This window comes from Triturus cristatus, chromosome 7 (genome assembly GCF_964204655.1).
Source record: "Triturus cristatus chromosome 7, aTriCri1.1, whole genome shotgun sequence".
NCBI classification, from domain to species: Eukaryota; Metazoa; Chordata; class Amphibia; order Caudata; family Salamandridae; genus Triturus; species Triturus cristatus.
This window is the reverse complement of record NC_140590.1, coordinates 1,156,808,281-1,156,814,280: the sequence shown is the minus strand read 5'-3', so window position 1 is coordinate 1,156,814,280 and position 6,000 is coordinate 1,156,808,281.

Here is a 6,000-nt window from a genome sequence, read left to right as displayed (position 1 = left end):
GAGGTACCATTTTTCTCGGAAAACTCTTGGGAATGCGAGGTGGGTGGAATTGTGTGGATCCACGCTGATTCCAGAACTTTCCTCCACAGAAATGTGAGGAAAATGTGTTTTCTGTGACAAATTTTGAGGTGTGTAAGGTAATCTGGTTAACAGAACATGGTGAGAGCCAGTCAAGTCATCCCATCCTGGATTCTCCTGGGTGTTGAATTTAAAAAAGGTATAGGTTTGCTAGGTTTCCCTAGGTGCCGGCAGAGCTAGGGTTCAAATTCTACAGCTAGGCATTTTGCAAAAAATGGGTCAGTATCACTGTGAAAATGTGGTGTGTCCATGTTGCGTTTTGGGCCGTTTCCTGCCGCGGACGCTAGGCCTACCCCCACAAGTGAGGTACCATTTTTCTCTGAAGACTTTGGGGAACACGGGGGGGTTGAATTTTGTGGATCCATGCAGATTCCAGAACTTTCCACCACAGACATGTGAGGAAAATGTGTCTTTTGGGACAGATTTTGAGGTTTGCAAGGGATTCTGGGTAACAGAAGCTGGTAAGAGCCAGTCACGTCACCCCATCCTGGATTTCCCTGGGTGTGTAGTATTCAAAAATGTATAGGTTTGCTAGGTTTGCCTAGGTGCTGGCAGAGCTAGGGTGTAAAATCTACAGCTAGGCACTTTGCAAAAAAAGGGTCAGTTTTCACTGTGAAAATGTGGTGTGTCCACGTTGCGTTTTGAGCCATTTCCTGTCGCGGGCACTAGGTCTACCCACACAAGTGAGGTACCATTTTTCTCGGAAGACTTTGGGAAACACAGGGTGGGTGGAATTTTGTGGATCCACGCAGATTCCAGAACTTTCTACCACAGAAATATGAGGAAAATGTGTTTTGTTTGACAAATTTTGAGGCTTGCAAGAGTATCTGGGTAACAGAAGCTGGTAAGAGCCAGTCAAGTCACCACATCCTGGATTCCCCTGTGTGTGTAGTTTTCAAAAATGTATAGATTTGCTAAGTTTGTCTTGGTGCCGGCAGAGCTAGGGTTCAAAATCTACAGCTAGGCACTTTGCAAAAAAAGGGTCAGTTTTCACAGTGAAAATGTGGTGTGTCCACGTTGCGTTTCAGGAAATTTCCTGTCGCGGGCACTAGGCCTACCCACACGAGTGAGGTACCATTTTGCTATGAAGAATTTTGTGGATCTACACAGATTCCAGAACTTTCCACCACAGAAATATGAGGAAAATGTGTTTTGTTTGACAAATTTTGAGGCTTGCAAGAGAATCTGGGTAACAGAAGCTGGTAAGAGCCAGTCAAGTCACCACATCCTGGATTCCCCTGTGTGTGTAGTTTTCAAAAATGTATAGATTTGCTACGTTTGTCTTGGTGCCGGCAGAGCTAGGGTTCAAAATCTACAGCTAGGCACTTTGTAAAACAAGGGTCAGTTTTCACTGTGAAAATGTGGTGTGTCCACGTTGGGTTTCAGGCAATTTCCTGTCGCGGGCACTAGGCCTACCCACACAAGTTAGGTACCATTTTGCTATGCAGACTTTGGGGAACGCAGGGTGGGTGGAATTTTGTGGATCTACGCAGATTCCAGAACTTTCCACCACAGAAATATGAGTAAAATGTGTTTTGTTTGACAAATTTTGAGGCTTGCAAGAGAATCTGGGTAACAGAAGCTGGTAAGAGCCAGTCAAGTCACCCCATTCTGGATTCCCCTGTGTGTGTGTAGTTTTCAAAAATGTATAGGTTTTCTACGTTTGTCTTGGTGCCGGCAGAGCTAGGGTTCAAAATCTACAGCTAGGCACTTTGCAAAAAAGGGTCAGTTTTCACTGTGAAAATGTGGTGTGTCCACGGTACGTTTTGGGCCGTTTCCTGCCGCGTCCACTAGGCCTGCCCCCACAAGTCAGGTACCATTTTTCTTGGAAGACTTTGGGGAACGCGGGGTTGGTGGAATTTTGTGGATCCACGCAGATTCCAGAACTTTCCACCACAGAAATGTGAGGAAAATGTGATTTATGGACGAATTTTAAGGTTTGCAAGGTAATCTGGTTAACAGAACATGGTGAGAGCCAGTCAAGTCATCCCATCCTGGATTCCCCTGGGTGTTGAATTTAAAAAATGTATAGGTTTGCTAGATTTCCCTAGGTGCCGGCAGAGCTAGGGTTCAAATTCTACAGCTAGGCATTTTGCAAAAAAGGTCAGTTTTCACTGTGAAAATGTGGTGTGTACACGTTGCGTTTTGGGCCGTTTCCTGTCGCAGACACTAGGCCTACCCCCACAAGTGAGGTACCATTTTTCTCGGAAGACTTTGGGGAACACGGGGTGGGTTGAGTTTTGTGGATCCATGCAGATTCCAGAACTTTCCACCACAGACATGTGAGGAAAATGTGTCTTTTGGGACAGATTTTGAGGTTTGCAAGGGATTCTGGGTAACAGAAGCTGGTAGGAGCCAGTCAGGTCACCCCATCCTGGATTTCCCTGGGTGTGTAGTTTTCAAAAATGTATAGGTTTGCTAGGTTTGCCAAGGTGCTGGCAGAGCTAGGGTTCAAAATCTACAGCTAGGCACTTTGCAAAAAAAGGGTCAGTTTTCACAGTGAAAATGTGGTGTGTCCACGTTGCGTTTCAGGCAATTTCCTGTCGCGGGCATTAGGCCCACCCACACAAATGAGGTACCATTTTGCTAAGAAGACTTTGGGGAACGCAGGGTGGGTGGAATTTTGTGGATCTACGCAGATTCCAGAACTTTCCACCACAGAAATATGAGGAAAATGTGTTTTGTTTGACAAATTTTGAGGCTTGCAAAAGTATCTGGGTAACAGAAGCTGGTAAGAGCCAATCAAGTCACCACATCCTGGATTCCCCTGTGTGTGTAGTTTTCAAAAATGTATAGGTTTGCTACATTTGTCTTGGTGCCGGCAGAGCTAGGGTTCAAAATCTACAGCTAGGCACTTTGCAAAAAAAGGGTCTGTTTTCACTGTGAAAATGTGGTGTGTCCACGTTGCGTTTTGGGCCGTTTCCTGCCGTGGCCACTAGGCCTACCCCCACAAGTCAGGTACCATTTTTCTCTGAAGACTTTGGGGAACGCGGGGTGGGTGGAATTTTGTGGATCCACGCAGATTCCAGGACTTTCCACCACAGAAATGTGAGGAAAATGTGATTTATGGACAAATTTTAAGGTTTGCAAGGGATTCTGGGTAACAGAAGCTGGTAAGAGCCAGTCACGTCACCCCATCCTGAATTTCCCTGGGTGAGTAGTTTTCAAAAATGTATAGGTTTGCTAGGTTTGCCAAGGTGCTGGCAGAGCTAGGGTTCAAAATCTACAGCCAGGCACTTTGCAAATAAAGGGTCAGTTTTCACTGTGAAAATATGGTGTGTCCACGTTGCGTTTCAGGCAATTTCCTGTCGCGGGCACTAGGCCTACCCACACAAGTGAGGTACCATTTTGCTATGAAGACTTTGGGGAACGCAGGGTGGGTGGAATTTTGTGGATCCACGCAGATTCCAGAACTTTCCACCACGGAAATATGAGGAAAATGTGTTTTGTTTGACACATTTTGAGGCTTGCAAGACAATCTGGGTAACAGAAGCTGGTAAGAGCCAGTCAAGTCACCACATCCTGGATTCCCCTGTGTGTGTAGTTTTAAAAAAATGTATAGGTTTGCTACGTTTGTCTTGGTGCCGGCAGAGCTAGGGTTCAAAATCTACAGCTAGGCACTTTCAGTTTTCACTGTGAAAATGTGGTGTGTCCACGTTGCGTTTCAGGCAATTTCCTATCGCGGGCACTAGACCTACCCACACAAGTGAGGTACCATTTTGCTATGAAGACGTTGGGGAACGCAGGGTGGGTGGAATTTTGTGGATCTACGCAGATTCCAGAACTTTCCACCACAGAAATATGAGGAAAATGTGTTTTGTTTGACAAATTTTGAGGCTTGCAAGAGAATCTGGGTAACAGAAGCTGGTAAGAGCCAGTCAAGTCACCACATCCTGTATTCCCCTGTGTGTGTAGTTTTTAAAAATTTATAGGTTTGCTACGTTTGTCTTGGTGCCGGCAGAGCTAGGGTTCAAAATCTACAGCTAGGCACTTTGCAAAAAAAGGGTCAGTTTTCACTGTGAAAATGTGGTGTGTCCACGGTGCGTTTTGGGCCGTTTCCTGCCGCGGCCACTGGGCCAACCCCAACAAGTCAGGTACCATTTTTCTCGGAAGACTTTGGGGAACGCGGGGTGGGTGGAATTTTGTGGATCCACGCAGATTCCAGAACTTTCCACCACAGAAATGTGAGGAAAATGTGATTAATGGACAAATTTTACGGTTTGCAAGGGATTCTGGGTAACAGAAGCTGGTAAGAGCCAGTCACGTCACCCCATCCTGGATTTCCATGGGTGTGTAGTTTTCAAAAATGTATAGGTTTGCTAGGTTTGCCAAGGTGCTGGCAGAGCTAGGGTTCAAAATCTACAGCTAGGCACTTTGCAAAAAAAGGGACAGTTTTCACTGTGAAAATGTGGTGTGTCCACGTTGCGTTTCAGGCAATTTCCTGTCGCGGGCACTAGGTCTACCCACACAAGTGAGATACCATTTTTCTCAGAAGACTCTTGGGAATGCGAGGTGGGTGGAATTGTGTGGATCCACGCTGATTCCAGAACTTTCCTCCACAGAAATGTGAGGAAAATGTGTTTTCTTTGACAAATTTTGAGGTTTGTAAGGTAATCTGGTTAACAGAACATGGTGAGAGCCAGTCAAGTCATCCCATCCTGGATTCCCCTGGGTGTTGAATTTAAAAAAGGTATAGGTTTGCTACGTTTGTCTTGGTGCCGGCAGAGCTAGGGTTCAAAATCTACAGCTAGGCACTTTGCAAAAAAAGGGTCAGTTTTCACTGTGAAAATGTGGTGTGTCCACGTTGCGTTTTGAGCCATTTCCTGTCGCGGGCACTAGGTCTACCCACACAAGTGAGGTACCATTTTTCTCAGAAGACTTTGGGAAACGCAGGGTGGGTGGAATTTTGTGGATCCACGCAGATTCCAGAACTTTCTACCACAGAAATATGAGGAAAATGTGTTTTGTTTGACATATTTTGAGGCTTGCAAGAGAATCTGGGTAACAGAAGCTGGTAAGAGCCAGTCAAGTCACCACATCCTGGATTCCCCTGTGTGTGTAGTTTTCCAAAAATGTATAGGTTTGCTACGTTTGTCTTGGTGCCGGCAGAGCTAGGGTTCAAAATCTACAGCTAGGCACTTTGTAAAACAAGGGTCAGTTTTCACTGTGAAAATGTGGTGTGTCCACATTGCGTTTCAGGCAATTTCCTGTCGCGGGCACTAGGCCTACCCACACAAGTTAGGTACCATTTTGCTATGAAGACTTTGGGGAACGCAGGGTGGGTGGAATTTTGTGGATCTACGCAGATTCCAGAACTTTCCACCACAGAAATATGAGGAAAATGTGTTTTGTTTGACAAATTTTGAGGCTTGCAAGAGAATCTGGGTAACAGAAGCTGGTAAGAGCCAGTCAAGTCACCCCATTCTGGATTCCCCTGTGTGTGTAGTTTTCCAAAATGTATAGGTTTGCTACATTTGTCTTGGTGCCGGCAGAGCTAGGGTTCAAAATCTACAGCTAGGCACTTTGCAAAAAAGGGTCAGTTTTCACTGTGAAAATGTGGTGTGTCCATGGTACGTTTTGGGCCGTTTCCTGCTGCGGCCACTAGGCCTACCCCCACAAGTCAGGTACCATTTTTCTTGGAAGACTTTGGGGAATGCGGGGTTGGTGGAATTTTGTGGATCCACGCAGATTCCAGAACTTTCCACCACAGAAATGTGAGGAAAATGTGATTTATGGACAAATTTTAAGGTTTGCAAGGTATTCTGGGTAACAGAAGCTGGTAAGAGCCAGTCACGTCACCCCATCCTGGATTTCCCTGGGTGTGTAGTTTTTAAAAATGTATAGGTTTGCTAGGTTTGCCGAGGTGCTGGCAGAACTAGGGCTCAAAATCTACAGCTAGGCACTTTGCAAAAAAAGGGTCAG